Here is a 15053-nt window from a genome sequence, read left to right as displayed (position 1 = left end):
GGGAGGAGAAAAAAGCCTCAAATTTTTGCTATCTAAAAGTATCTACAAAATACAAATTCATTCATGTGTCCACTTAAGCTCTACATATTTTATAAAGGTAACAATTTTTTCACATATCAGAAAACTCTCACACAAATATTAATTAATGTAATATTACTCACATGACAGCATATCTACAAATTACAGAAACTACCTTTGGCATCCATATGAATATATAAGTTTTGGAAGCCAAACCCTCATACTTCTCATATGTTTCCTAAATTCCCAGCTGTACAGGAGCTGCAAAAATACACCAACACAATTTTTAGCTCATGCAGTAGACAGGAAAGCTGTACACAGTGTTTAGTCTGTAGCACTGCATTTGGGGAGAGCTGAAGTTGTGAAATTTTAGAAACTGGCTATGCTGTATTGCTAAGCAACATATTAATGTTGTGTATGCTTATGAAGTTAAAACCTGTGGAGAAAATGAAATAGAAAACATTCCTCAGGAGGGATGAAGAGAAAGGTAAACTAGAAAAATAGGTGTGGGATCAGGAAACAGAATATGAGGGAAGAAAGAGATACCAGGATCCAGGAGACCAAGAAGAGCTCACTTCATTTACCCTGTACATTTGGTTTGTTAGTTTTTACTAGTCCTCTGTCCTATATTCTGGGGATTTGCCTTTTTTTGGATAGCATAATTTTCAGAAGATGAAGTCCCAAATCAACATACTCATAGTTGTAGTGTACTAAACTACATAATAATCTAAGACCCACAAAAAGGACAAGTTGTCTAAAGTACAAATGGACCAATCCACCAGAATAAGATTTTTGCTCTTCAGAGCCACCATCCTTGTCTCAGCTGAAAAGGATAAGGCACTGAGGCAGAGAAGGATAAATCCCTTCTCAGGCTGAAAGGTGAGTTAAAACTTGGCAGAAACTTGATTCACAGATGTAAACAGTCTTAATTTATTTTTTATTAGTTATTTCATGCTTAATTAGGGAATCTAAACTGTTTCCAACGAGAAAACCAATGAAGTCCTAATTAGGATTGGCACCTCTGTAGAACAATTAAGCAAATGTATAATGTACATGCCCTCTTTTGTGAACTGCAGCATCTATCCTTTAACTTATATAATTGAAGATTGTTCTATCCTCTGTAACTGAAATTAGCTTTTGCTTTGCAAAGTGGCAAAAGATTAGATAAGGCCATGTGTACAACATATATTCCAAAAATACAAGGAAAGTAATTCTGCATGGGACTATTTAACAATGAATATGTTAGAGTGATTTAACCCCTGCACAGCCATTTTGCCCTTCTGCAGTAACAATTCTTCACCCACATCCTTAAGATGTGAGATTTAAATTTGCATACTTGACATTGGTTTCTGATCTGATATGAAGAAATTTATCCATACATTGTGGGTTAAAATCAGATATCATCACTATGGCCCCTAGGACAGAGGCTGCCCCCTCACACAATCTTATTCACACACAATGTGCTTAAGTAACGCTAATAATGAATAATCCTTGCTAATAAAAGAAATACATTCATTCTGATGTATATTGCAAGCAAGCTGCAGAAGATTTTTATGCCAGAATGACCTTGAAATAGGGAAAATTCGAGCTACAAGGAAATTGCTTGGGCAGCAATTTCCACCACTGCCTTTCATTAGTGCTGTTATTTGAATGGGGGCTTTCTCCTGCACTAGCAAGCTATTTTCTTTAACAAGATTTATGCTTTCACATGAGACTTTTTGGGAAAAAGAAAAAATAAAACTAGTAGGAAAGTAATGCTTATCACTGGCATGTCTCAAAAGTGTTTTCAAATTAGTAATATATAGAATAATAGGCACAGATGAATATTAGCATCCTTTTCTTTAAAAATCTATGAAGAAGTGAAAAGCCTTCCCCAATTTCCATAAGTTTTTAATCATCTAATATAATATCAAGATCCCTTCTCATATCTAAATATCTGAGCCTGTGAGTGGGTAGTATACTATGACTAGCTCTTTAATCAGTATTTTCCTAATGTTTCTCAGTGTGTGATTTTGGCTCATTTTCTATATCATTCACTGTTCTACTACTCCCTTCTTGACGTTCTGTTCACGCGTAGCGTTACCACAAAACTTTTAACTTGCCCTCTTGCTCAGGAACTGGTATCTTTCATTAACTCAGCAAAAGAAATAATTACTTTTTCAATTCCTCAGAAAAGCAAGTTCATATTGTCAGCCTGCTACATGTTACTGGCAATACTGTGGGTATTCCAGATTAGTTGCCACTGTGGTGTGTCACATGAAAATTGCAAAAAAAACTGTGCTGAAATGAAGACACAAAGAGAGCAAGATTAATATGGTCTTGTTAATTTTATGTAGTAAACCAGGAATTTGCCTAAATTAATATTGGAGAGTATTTTCTTTGTGGATACAGATATCAAATATCAGTATCAGACCATAGATATCAATAGTGGTTAGAAATAAAGGTATTTTTCACTTTAATGTAATTATACTGTGTTTTATTCCTGGGACTGTCTTTATGCATTACAAAAATGCAAATAGCTTTAAGAGAACTGAAATATTTTCTGGAAGAGATAAAAGATGTAAAAAAGATTTTAAAATTTTCATTAATGTTTTGAACCCCTTAAAAATATGATAATTCAGTAGCTTCTTGATTTTTCTAAGTATAATTTTAGATCTGAAGTGGAAAAAACTGTCAGTAAAGTTAAATTTTGTTTAAAAATGATCTTTTAATCATATTTAAAATGGCTGTAACCTATCCACATTTGAAACTACATTTTAATATGTGAGAAAAACAATTTCTTTCTAATGACTCTTCTCATCATACTCATCCTCTATCTTATCCCCTCTAGACTTAAAATTTTGATTTGCTTGCTTTTTTGTTTTGGGGTGGGATTTTTGCTACTTTTTTGGGTTTTTTTTTCTTGTTTGCTTTGGTTTATTCAGAAAATAGATGCCTTAATCCCACACTTATAAGAACACGTCTGGTGTTTATTACATTTGTGTAAAAAAACTTTCAGAGCCACAGTAAGCCCCCTCAAGACTGACTTCCTTTTTTTTTTTTTTTCTTTTATTTCTGGCTTTTCGTATGACATATGAGAAGCACCAGACTACATTCAAACACAAAAGACTCTGCTAGCCCCCTGCTTTTTAATTTCTAATTCCCTTTCCATCCTTGCTCCAGCAGATAGCACCTGATTTTCCAGGAAGGACTATTTAATAAGGACTTCACGTGTGCACATCTAAAGGGATGTGCCATAACTGTTACAAATATATATTCCTGGTCTTTTCAATGCTATTGAATGGAGTAAGTACTGTGTTGCAGACCACTCTATAACTATATATTTTTTTAAATGAATATTGAGTTGTCTCTCCTAAAATGGCTATGTATATTAATGAGATTTATATATTGCACTGTCATAATTTCAGTAATTTATGTATGTTTTCTATTCATCACTGAAATGAAAATGCCAATACATGCTACAAAATTGCTGAAATAGGTAACAGCTAAGTGGATTTCAAAGTTTCAAAGTAACATTCCACATATTTTAACGCAAACCACCACCCAGTAGTATTTGAATCTTGCTGTTTCAGATATAATTTTATTCATGGTCTCTCTGTATGTAGCAAAATTCTGCTACTGGACTCCTCCAGCAAAAGGTGAAGAGTATGACATGAGTTATATAGGGTCCATAATAGAATGGGTTAAGAAAGTGCAGTTATCTTAAAATAATAGGTATGGAAAAAGGCAAAGGAGAAGAAGGACATACTGTGCATAACAATTTGCAACTGAGGCAGGGAAAATATTTTAACAATATAATGTTAAATCATAATACAAAAAAAAAATCCCAGTGAAACCAGTAGAACAGAAACCTGAATGTTGATCTTTCATAAGATATTTTAGCATATATGTTGAGCCTACCAGATCCTTTCTTCACAAATTTTCGTAACTAACTAGTTGAATTGACTTTTTAGCTGAAAAATTTCTCGGAGTCCTAATAATCTTTACAGCTCAGCATTCTGTCCTTGATACAATAAATGACATAAATATTTGAAAGACATGAATAGCATCAGTTGAAAAACATGAAACTAATTACCTTCATGTGCCTGGAACTGCTCCCACCTAAACTATCTGAATACTTTTCAAGCACAGGTGCCAAAGTCAGATTTTTTCAAAATGTCAACACTCAGCAACTTCCAAACTGGCTATTTTTTCAAAGAACCTAGGTCCGTGTACCATCAGTTAAAAGTCCAGCTTGAACAATAGGCCTTTTGCACTTCTTACAATAATTTTGTCCTTGGCAATAGAGCCTCACTTTTAAGAAAGTTTCCAACAAAAAACTAAGCAACTATAAATAGCATTTTATAGAGACTTATAGCCAGTCAAATATATTTATAGCCAGCTGTATCTTTACAAATACAAAGTTTAATGAAATGTGCTGAAAAAAAATCCTATATACTGATTGCAAAGGTAAAAGAAAGCAAAGATCATTCATGAAATCCTTCTACTGAATCAAGGAAGTTCTGTCCTACAATTTAGATGCAACAAATCCATCAGTAGTCTTAAAATGGTTTGAAGATACTTGTATATCATGTATGAAGGAAGAATCTACACAGCATTAAAATATGCAGAAGATTTAACTCACTGAAAAGGAGTAGAAAGATGAGGAATTTGATTAAGATGAATCCTTTCTAAGTAACAAACATGCTATTTCAAGAAGCTCAGTGGTCATATATAGTTCTGAACCTTATTTTAAATTTTAGTCTAAATATATTCAGATGTAGTTTAAATCAACTAATGTTAGTACAAAATTATCTAGCAGTTTCAAAAGATTCTGTCTCTTGGTATATCTCTCTGGAGTGTTTATAGTGAATTGTGTCTCTTCCCAGCCTCATGCAGGTAGTTGATTCTGCTTTTTGTTCAGATCACAGCATTTTTGTTTAGAACTGGCTCTCTTCTCTTTCATCTGTTCTAGCTTGGGTTCATTTCTATCCAACTGCAATTACTATAATAGTACATAATACTTTAGAAGAAGTATCACCAATTTGTAGTTCAGACTGATTTCTTTCCCATCTATTGCAAAACCAAGACACATTGAAAATGTTGTTTGCAGCCATTTTATGAGCAGCTTCAGCACTCAGATTTCTCATTTTCTCCTTGCCACTTACAGTTGCTGTTCTCTTCATCTCCCAGTTTGTAACAGCAGCTTGTACTAGTACCTGAGTCCCTATATTTTGAGTTTCTGAATTTCATCTTATTACTATTACTTGATCTCTTAAAACTCAGTTCATTCTATTTTGATCTTTCTGCAATACTAGCATCTGAAGCTTTATACCACCCTAACCAACCTTTATACCTACCAAACCATTGCTTAGCACAAGCCTTGTGGGAATATCATGCCTTTAGGTATTTTTCTACCACACAATCACAAATCAATTAGGTTGGAAAAGACCTCTGGGATCATCAATTCCAAACTGTGACTAAACACTACAATGTCAACCACACCATGGCACTGAGTGCCAAATCCTGAAACACCTCCAGGGAAAGTGACTCCACCACTTCCTTGGGCACCAGCCCATTTCAATGTTTTATCATCTCTTCTATGAAAAAATTTCTCTCTAAAGTCTAACCTGAGACTCCCTTGGGAAAGGTTGAGACTATGTCCTCTCAGTCCAGCTTGCTATCTCAAAAACTTGCAATTGGGCCAAAATAACCAAACTGGGGTGTAGACTGGCAGTAGCAGATGTGACAGCAAAGAAAATTGCTGTCCTTCACCAGATTTGCTCATGAGAGAAGAATGAGGTCTATATAGCCTAAAGCAAATCAGTTTTGTGTAGGTGACATGTTATGATCTACATGGCAAATATCTACACAGAAGAGATGCCAGAAACATCCTGTATGTCCCAATACATAAATGCACATAAGAAGTTTTTAGTTCTGATTAAACCCAGAATTCAGCTGACTGACAGTTACCAAGCATTTCAAAAACCAGCTGATCTTAATAGCAAGCATGGAATAAAATGGACAACTAAATACTTTTATAGTGTTCAAATAGCTTTTTAGTGGTAGCTTGTTTCTATAAACACAGTTTAAAACATTAAAAAACTATTTTCCAGTATTTTTTAATCCCTATGAAAGCTCACTGGCTTTACACCTCAGAAATTATTGATATCAAAGTCCTTTTTCTCTCTGCTATTGTGCTGTAAGGCCTTGAAACAAACTGAAGGAACAGAGGAGCTTTGACTCACCTCTTGTCCTTCACTTTGTTGAGCTCAAGGTTTTGTTTTCGGATTACAGATTTTTATTTACATTTCAGTGAAGAAAAGGGAGAAAATCTTTCTGATTTTCATACAGACTGAGGGGAAGATGGAGGAAGAGGCCCAGGAAATTGTTTCAAAACATATGAACACCCAGTTTAACAATTTGCATATACATGGAGTTTTAGGCCCCTCCTTTCTCTGCAGGAGTACCAAGCAGAAGAATTTTGAAGAAAAGAGGGAAGGTTCAACAGGGATCCTGTGATACAGAACAGGAGGGATAGCATTTGCAACAACTGTATAGCCAAATGCAGCGTTATATTGAAGCTACCCAAAACAAAATGCAAAATGGTGTAAGGTAAAAAAACATTATGTTGGGGGTTTTGCTGCAGACTTTTTGTTTGTTTGTTTATTTGTTTTTTAATGGAAAAATAACTTTCTTGAAGTGTATAAAAGCTAATGGTTTTCATGGAAAATTTTGCTTTGTGGAAAGTATGCTTGTTATTCAAAATATCTGCCTCCCTTTCAAGCCGCAGTGATGCTCAGCCCTGGAGATAGCACGAGCTGTATGGAAGGGACAGAACTGAACGATGACCACACATCTGCAAATTGCAGAAGGGGAGAAGATTTGTCATATTAAAGGCATGAGAGGTTTTCTTCATCTCTCTCAAAATTGTTCTAATGCATGGTGGGCTTGGAAAGCGAACAATCAGGGAATTACACAAACTAAGAAATATTCAGGAAGCTTCAACTTCTAGCCAAACATTAAGCACATAAAAATAATATTCTGGTTTACAATTTACAGTAATGTCTACTACACTTACATTTCGTATTCAGCTGAGTGTTGACTTTTCACTCAAATTACATTGAGGAAGAAATTTTTAAAATAAACAAGCAAGTTTCATCTGATCAAAAATTCACAGGCAATTAACTTTTAAGCATTTTATCTAGACTTCATTTGTTGAAATTTTTTTTCTGCGCAGAAGGATAACTGCAAGTGCAATGAGTGATTACTGAAAAATTATAAAGGAGAACAGTTTTTTCATATGAAAAAGAAGTAATATCACTTTTTAAAAACAATCTTTCAGCAAAATATACTTTTTATGAACACAGGTAAAAGATTTGCAAAATACTGTACAAAGATCCCAGAATGAAATAATTTCCATTTAAAGATACTATTCTGAAATAAAATGTGCACTTTAAGAGCAGCTAGTTTGCTAAAACACTTTATAAATTACTTCAATTAAATTCTACTCTATTATGCAATCCTATTTAAATGGTACATAAAAATTACCTTGTTACCCCCAAAAAGAATGTGTCATTTCATACAGTACATATCCCCCTCTCTATGGTATCTTTCTCTCTCATATAAAATAGTGAATTAATTTGCTTTTTCACTCAATCATTTGAAAAGGCAGATAATAGATTTTTTACAATCTTTTATCTCAAGCCAGTATTCAATAGTGCCGACTACCTAGCTCAGTGGGCAGTTGGATGTCTGAATATCACATGATATTGCTTCAGTGTGCTAAACAAATAATCTAATCTGTATAAGTAAAAGTAATGTCTAGGGAAAAAATCCCTGAGGTTTCTTCCAGGAAGAATTTAAATAATGTTAGACAATCATAGACACCAGGCTATCATTTTCTCCATCTGCAGGAACTTCCAATCTAACATTATAAGTGGGTTTTATGTTAAAATAATTTTAAAAGACATTAAGTTGTAGATTAATGGGAAAGGAATGAGAATTGTATAGCTAATATTTATTAATGGCTACTTAACAAATTTTCAATTTTTCTTGTCACATTTATTGTGAGACCCTAGTATTTTTCTCTTCTTTAACTCCTTGTCATCAGCTACAAGCCTTATTCCTGACACATAGTGGTGTAAATGAGGTAAAACTGGTATTCCTGCTCAAAAAAGATGGGACACCCGTATTTCCAGCCCTGCCAGTGTTTGACTATGGGAATCTGAGCAGGGCATGTAGCCACTGCAGGATGGTTACAGGCTTCCTCTCTGTCTGATACTGCAAATCATGCTATTTAGTCAGCCTGTCATCTGTCATCTGACTCTGCATTGTCAGAGTCCAAACCAGTTTGTGTGCCTTGACTCAGGTAAAGACCCACACAGTAACAGACTGGGTCTGCTGCTCTCTATTAGCTATGCTGATCACTCTAGCCCTGGAGCTCAGCTACCAGCAGCCAGAATAAAGTGGAGAGCATAATCACTGACCATCTCTCTTCTACCATAAGGAAATCCTGCCTCACTAACAAGGATTGCTCATTACTGCAAGGACCTCACTTTATGTAAACACAAGGACCTACTGCCCTTGGGTTAGAATCAGAATCATTTTTAGATTACTGGGGGACAGAAAGGAGAGAAAGGCCAGCACCTTCCCAAGCTAGAGGGATTTCTGGATAAATACTCCTGAAGTGTTTAAGCTCAATGTCTGTTCAATTTCATCTGCCATTTAAAAGCATGATCTTCAGTAGCTGCTAGTATGCATTTCCTATTTGGAGTGCTCATTCTCTTCCATAGAACAGTTTTTTCACCTGTACAGAAGTGCACTTCTTCATTCTGTCCTAATATTAAAAATAATCTCTTTAGGCTACTGCTTCATATGTGCTAGAGGGCTTCAGCCAGTTTTCAGGCACTTGGCCATTGCTCTCCAATGGAAATTCAACCAGGAATCAGGAAACACAGCTGTGCCCATTGCAAGGGTTACTCTAAGTCTGGTGTTTGTATAGTTCATTCTTTTATACTCCTTTTTGTCCTTTCTTTGACTGGTATTATTAGGAATGCAAGTTGAAATATCTCCATGCTTCAAATGGGGACAAGACTCCAATTTCTGTCCCTCTCTTGCATGTTTCCCCAACCACACTGGAAAAACAAGCAATTTCCATTTCAGAAGCACCCCCTGTTTATGCGTGGTCCTCTGGCATGCTACGGCTATTCATGAGCCAGCTGAATTTTTAACCTGACCACCAAGGCACCAAAGGACACTCTTTAACCAAATACTTGGTCAGACCTGAAGTTAGCACTGACTTTAACTCACAGGATGATTACCTGTGATGATAACTCAAAAATGAGTAAGGCCAGATGGCTCTTAAATGACCGGAGATCTGTCTGTGTTCAGAATAGACATTAAGCAGGGCACATGGCAGTCAAATATTTGGTTATCATATTTTGGTAGTGGCAAAGTAATAAGCTCACCTGTCCATCCCACAGTCACTGAAAGCTGAATTTATCAGGGCTCAAGAGATATTTCTACAATCTGCTTTCTTTACTGCTACTTTACTTAACATACAGATATTTGCACATAAAGAAAAAAACAGTTTATAATCAAACACAGATCAAAATAAAATTTAAGTATTCCTACTGCATGGCATGTTAATGGTAAGTTCAATTTTATAATTCTTTATCATGAGATGGAACAGAAGTGATTTGTTTAGCCTAAAAGCTATCATCTGTTTACCATCTATTTTTCACTAATTACCCCCCAAAGAGTACTGTTGCTTACAAGAATGCTTTAAACTGTCATTTTACTTACAAGCAGTAATTAAACATTTCCTTTCAGTTGCCACAAAATACACAATCTCTTATTATTGTTCCTTTCAATTAGTGTAATTGAGAAATTAATTAAGTTATAGGGATATTTCTGAATAGGATTTTTCTTAGACCATTCTTTATCTTTCACAAATTTGCTTTTTACTGCTTTAAAAACGGGAGTGAAACAGCATGAAAACCAGGATCGGTTCCTCTCTTCACAGAGGCAATGACAGGACTCTGATTTAATGAAACAACAATCAGAGCCCCAAGGCATAAGAAGAAAAACATCTCTCCTCTGTGCTACTCCTGGTGAAACTGTATCAAGTCTAAGGCAAGAGGATTTTCTTTCTTAACAAGAAAGATACTGTAAAGATGACAACTTATTTAAAAATATCAGATATGCTGTAATGGCCTCCTTAGAGTTGCCAGTTTTAACATGAAATTTAATACCTCTCCTGTCATCTTGTACAATAATTTTCCTTATCTTTTAAACAAGTTGAGTTTCTTTTTCTTTTTTTTTTCTTCCCCTTTTTTGAATTTACTTGGCCAGTAAGAAAGAATATACATTCAAGTAAGTGCCTGGAGGGGAGGAGCAGGAGACAAAAGGAGTTATTCCCCTGACAAGCAGTCTAGGGAAGCAAAAGGGATCAGCCCATCTCTGCTGGGTCACTTCTTCAGTTCTGGGCATGAGCAGGATTTTGTGCAGCTCCAGGATCCACGATGGGGACATCTGGACCTGGGCATTGAATGCACACTGGTCAATCACCTATTTCCTTCTTAATGTAAGGTTTTTGGAGACTTGTGCTAATTCTGCTTATCAGAAGCCCTGGTTTCCTCTGGCATGGGCTTCACCTCAAACCACCATCCTGCTGCACAGAAGCATTGCATAATGCTAAATTCTGCATGTCCCACAATGCCTTTAGCTAAACTGGCATGCTTTGTTGGGAGCATCTCACCCACAGGAAATCCAGTTATTTCAAGAAGCAAATTGAAGTAGCAATTTAGAAAAGTAATATAGAAAAATGTTTAATTAGGTTGAAATTATGTAACTTTGTATCTATTGTTTAATAGTTGCAATGAAAAGAAGAAAGTAAGTTTTATTAACAGTGTAATTGTTACATCTGCTTGGTGTTGTGCCAACAGCTATGCTACCAGCAGCACCAGCACACACAAGACAGGAACACTGGCACAATACAGCTGCTGATCCTGGTAATTTTGTCTCTGATAAAACTTAATTATGGCTTCCCAGTTCCTTTTGTATTAATTAGAGAAAAATGCCAATTCATCAAAAAGACCTTTCTTTTTTAATGCACCCATTTTCACATTTTTCACTTCCACGTCAAGATATTTGCAGGCCAGTAAATTTATCTTACATGGGAAGGTGTGTTCAAAGCTAAAGGGAGAAACAAAGAGATTCTTCAGTAAGTAAAGTTGCTCTGTTAAAGGATGTATTGCTTTTCTTGACCTCTGATCAGAGACCCAAAACTGGCTTTCCCTCATTTCACAGAAATGTCTTAATGATGGGGAAATGGTTCTTCTAGGCTGGGCAGGGCATCTCCCAGTGTCTTTTCTACTTGTCTATTACATGTGTATCAGATAAAGACAGAAACTTCTCTTGTCCTTTGTTGGGATAAAAAAATTGATGTAGATGATCACATTTCACCATGCTTTTCCAAGAATGCATAATCACTTATATAAAATTAGGGTGCTGGGAAGCACAAAGAGTCATCCCATGCAGATGCTACTCATGGGGAAGAAAAGCCTACACAGGGCCATTGGCTGCAATTCATCCACCTCCCTGCAGGCATTTCACATGCAAACACCTGAGACAATGTCAGACAAATGCAGTACTAAGATTTTTTAAGACCCATAGGAGCTTAAAGGAGACCAGACAACCTCTGCTCTGAACAGGTAACCTCATTAATACTATCATTACTTTACAAACTATTGTTTAATATCTGCAGTATGAAACCTTGCATATTTTATTTGAGAATACAGCTAGATACTCCAGCATGACACAAAGAGCCCTTCCACTTAAAAATGAGACTTGAACTACAACTTATTTTTAGATAATCCAAGACTCTTTTTTGAACTGTTCAGGTCTCCAGTGTCACCTAGAAGACTGAGTTTCACACTCAGTATCACATAATATTCATGCATTCTTCACCAATACCTGCAGCCATCTTGACAAAATGCTCTTCATCTTCACATTCACAGCTCTTTTGTTTTATTTCTTCTTCTAAACTACCCATAATCTTCTTTTTCTTACCTTACATTTTTATAGTCTTGAAGTACTCACACTTCAGAGACATCCTCAGAGAAATAAATTTATGGCATCTGAAGGCTTCTCTGATAAACGACAGCCATGGCAGGAAAGTAATATTCCAAGCAACCTTTTGTACTCTCCTGAAAAGCATCATTATAGACCTGATGGTTCCAGAGGAATGACTGAGCAACAGGATGTATTCTCTTACATTCCAGAATTATGGAACTTATTCACTAGGTACAGGAAAAAAGACCCTTCAATTTTTAATGACTTAAAGATAATTTTTTAATTAGAATAAAAATGAGGTATATATGAGAACTACAGGCTCTATCAGGAATGGAAAAGCCAATGAAACATTCTGCAAAGAACAAATTTTAAGGCAATTTATAGCTTTCTTCAAAGAAATAGACTAATGATTCCTGTAATAGTTCTGGTTATGAAGACATAGTTCAATGCATTGACCACTTGATCATCCAAATGCATCAAATCTTACATAAAGCGTGGATCTTACTTTTTATTCTCCAAAACAATGCAGAAAGTTCTTAGTAATAGCGGATTGCTTCCCAAATATCTCTGGAGATTTAAGTCTCAAATTAATGTTGATTCTGTACTTCTGTGCTGATCATTTCTGCAGAAACATTAGGGAAGTCTTTTATTCAGTATAGCTGGGTTCATTCAAAAGTGAAGTCACAGAGCTGTAACTGTTAAAGAAAAAGAACTGAGCTTCTGTGAAATAATACCTTTATTTTCTTTTCCATCTTTTTTCAGAACAAGAAGGAGAAATAGAGAGTGCTTTGAGGAAATGGGCAAAACACCTGTAAGGTGCTATGGAAAAAAACATGAAAAGAGTAAAAGGCTAATAAAGGGTCCTTAAACAATTCTACGAACAATTCTAAAGACCTAAGGATTCCTCATAGTTTCTTCCACTTAAAGAAATATGGTTTATGAAATGCAGATTTATTTCTTCCCATCTTAAATATTTTAGAACCACTCAACTCAGCACCTGAAATTTTAGGAAAATTTGCCTTAGAGTTGAATAAAGGATCCTTTATTTCCAGAGCAAGAGAAGCAATTTGCACTCCAGTACCACTGGCTGTGATTATGATAGTCTGCCATGTGTACTGTTGTTCAGGCCCAATGGATAATTCACTTTTATTCTGAGCTAGTCCCCCAAACACCATTACCAGCACTGACAATGGTGTCTCATGGAAAGGCTGCAGTGCAGGACCCCTGCTGAAGCTGAGAAGGCACCTGCATAGCCCTGGCAAGGAGGACTCTTCCTGGTAGGCAATGCAAAACACTTGGTTTTGTTAAAAAAATTGGTTTTGAAAAGAGCCTTTTTTTTTGTTCAGTTTTTAAAGCATGAAATAGATAAATAAAAGATCACCTTTTCATTATTCCAGAGATATTTGATGTAGACCACAAGGGAAACCTTGCAAAGAGAACAGCAGTGCACCCCCAATAGAGAAAGCTACTCCTGGGCTATGTGAAAACCACAGGTAACGAGGTGCTGAGGCAAGAAAAACCTTTTCATTTGCATTTTGTTTTTAAACTGAATCTGAATCAAGACCTGGAAGAACTCAGAATGTCTTACCAATAAATCAATAAATTTTGAAGCTGTACAGACTATGAAATTTTGAGTAATCATAATCAAATATTGCACAAGGGTCTGCAATGCTAATTCCTGAAATGGAATATTGCTTCCACTAAAACTTCAGTGTAACGTAAGAACCTCACTACAGATAACAACTACCTAACAATTAGGTGGACACCTAACAATTTTAAGGCAGCAACCACTTCAGGTATAAGCTGGCACTTCCTTCTGTTTTTCACAGCACAAATTGATGGCTAAAACAAAAGCTCTCTCTGCCACCCAGGAAGAGTATATTAGAAATAGCATATAATGTAAGTTATAGTGTAAAATGTTGTTTTGAGAAATTTTCTGCCTTTAGCCCTGGTGTGCTGCAGAAATCCAGGCTAACATTCTGAGGAGCTGCCTTCAGCTGCTGCAGACAGAGACAGCTCATTTTCTCAGCCTGCCTGATTGATCCCTCCTCTGCTCAGAACTGTACTGCAAATTTAAAAGCCACATGCAATGGCGCTTACACCTAAATTAATGGATATACCACAGCACAGTGCTTTCATTATTCATTTTCCCCCCTTTCTTCTCCTTTTTCACATTATTCTATGTAGTTACATCACTGGGCCCTCCCCAGGAAGCTCTAACTTTCTTGATGTTAAGTGATACTGAATCATTTGGAAAATGAAAGCTTTCTTTTCCTGCCATGGAAGGCATGGTGCAAGGTTTAGATGAATGCCCTGTCTTCTCCAAACCATACAAAATAGACTGGTTTTGTGGAGGGTTTTGAGGAAGAAGAGGACAAATGGTCTCTGCCAGATGCAGAGACTGCCTTAGAAAGAGACATGGGGACTGGGGGCAGTGCTGGTAGACTGAGAAACTATGAAGGAAAATAAAGCTGAAGTAAACCAAGGAAGAGCTAAGGTTTATATCTATTCCAAAAAATATCCTGTTTTGGTACTATTTTGCAAGGTTATACTGTTCTCCATCTTAAATCATAAACTTTTGCAGAGCAAGAGCCTGTTTTTTAAATATTTTGCAAACAAATCTAAACCACAATCTTTCAGCAATAAAAAAAAGTATCTTTTCATTTACTGAGTTACATATACTGTTGATTTTACTGTGCTATCATTTTTCACGCAGAGTTACTTTCTGACTGTTATAGCTTTGTTTTGAAATCAATGGACCAATGTAGTTCATCAGAGTTTTAAATCTCTTTTTTCCATTTTTACACCAGATTTCAGATTTTTTTCCTAGCAACACTGCTTAAAGAGTAAATACTGCTCATGCCTTATAGCTGCACCTGATGGAGCAGGGATTATCAGATGTTATCTTGTCTCTGCTCATGCAACCCAAAACTTCCCACCTGGCTGAACTCGGTAATGTGATATAGTAATCCAGGTAA

At 36.0% G+C, this 15053-nt stretch overlaps 1 protein-coding gene across 1 annotated transcript in view; it reads right to left on the bottom strand.

The window, feature by feature from the left end:
* Positions 1–15053, bottom strand: part of HCN1 (hyperpolarization activated cyclic nucleotide gated potassium channel 1) — a 194306-nt gene that overhangs the window by 44020 nt on the left and 135233 nt on the right. The gene's annotated exons all lie outside the window — the stretch shown is intronic.

Source organism: Agelaius tricolor, unplaced genomic scaffold (assembly GCF_023055355.1).
Source record: "Agelaius tricolor isolate 1412-34295 unplaced genomic scaffold, bAgeTri1.0.p SCAF_4, whole genome shotgun sequence".
Lineage (NCBI taxonomy): Eukaryota > Metazoa > Chordata > Aves > Passeriformes > Icteridae > Agelaius > Agelaius tricolor.
This window is presented reverse-complemented; position numbering and strand designations above follow the sequence as displayed.